General features: G+C 50.4%; 1 pseudogene; it reads left to right on the plus strand.

Annotated features, from left to right (window-relative positions):
* Positions 1 to 262: 262 nt before the first annotated feature.
* On the plus strand, positions 263 to 1,016 carry LOC122684765 (annotated as a pseudogene).
* Positions 1,017 to 1,229: the final 213 nt, after the last annotated feature.

A 1,229-nucleotide genomic window follows, 5' to 3' on the forward strand; every position in this document is an offset into this window, starting at 1 on the left:
GTGCAGGGGACATAGTTCCATCCCTGGGCTGGGGACATCCCGCTTGCTGTGGGGCAACTAAGCTGGTACACCACTGAATACTGACGTTTGAGAGCTCTAGGGCCTGTGCCGAAACAAAAGAAACCACCACAGTAAGAAGCCTACACACCACAGTGAAGAGTAGCCCCCGCTCGCCACAACTAGAGGAAGCTCATGTGCAGCAATGAAGACCCAGTGCAGCTATAAATAAATAAAAAAATTTTTAAAAGAAGAAAAACTCCCGAACTTCCGCTGTCGCTCTTCGCAGAATCCGCCGGGGTCTCTGAGTGTCCCGCTTGTCTACGTCGCTTAGGAGTGCAGTCAAGATGCCTCGTGGAAGCCGAAGCCGCACTTCCCGCGTGGCCCCTCCTGCCAGCCGCGCGCCTCAGATGAGAGCAGCGCCCAGGCCAGCGCCCGTAGCTCAGCCACCAGCAGCGGCTCCGCCATCTGCTGTTGGCTCCCCTGCTGCTGCTCCCCGGCAGCCAGGCCTGATGGCGCAGATGGCAACCACTGCTGCTGGCGTGGCTGTGGGCTCTGCCGTCGGCCACACTCTGGGTCACGCCCTCACTGGGGGCTTCAGTGGAGGAAGCAGTGCTGAACCCTCAAGGCCTGACATCACTTACCAGTCCTAAACGTTGCAGGAGCCTCAGGGAGCCCAGCCGGCACAGCTGCAGCAGAACGGCCCCTGCTTCTACGAGGTGAAGCAGTTCCTGGAGTGTGCCCAGAGCCAGGGTGACCTTAAACTCTGCGAGGGTTTCAGCGAGGTGCTGAAGCAGTGCAGATTGGCCAACGGATTAGCTTAATCAAGAAGTTCCAGTTGAAGACATGAAAAATCACCTCTCGTGACCATGTTGATTTAGCATTTAAAATATAATTAGTAGTGAAGATGTGAACTGTGAGACCACCCGTTAAACCTCTCCTTAATCATTAGTAGCTTTTGTTCTTCACCATTGCAGTGGAAGAGGGTGTCGTCACTATATAGAAGTTCATTGAGATGGTATTGAGTTTGGGATTGGGCAGAAGAGGTGGTTGTGGCCTCTTAAGCGTGCTTTTCTGATGTTATTGTTTGTGATTTAATTAGAATAAAGTGATTTTCTTTCTAAAAAAAAAAAAAAAAAAGAAGAAGAAAAACTCCCAAATCACATATAACAATATATATACACACATAAGAAAAAGTGTGTAAAAGTACACTTTTAGTGTACAGAAATACA

The sequence above is a fragment of the Cervus elaphus genome, chromosome 27 (genome assembly GCF_910594005.1).
Source record: "Cervus elaphus chromosome 27, mCerEla1.1, whole genome shotgun sequence".
Lineage (NCBI taxonomy): Eukaryota > Metazoa > Chordata > Mammalia > Artiodactyla > Cervidae > Cervus > Cervus elaphus.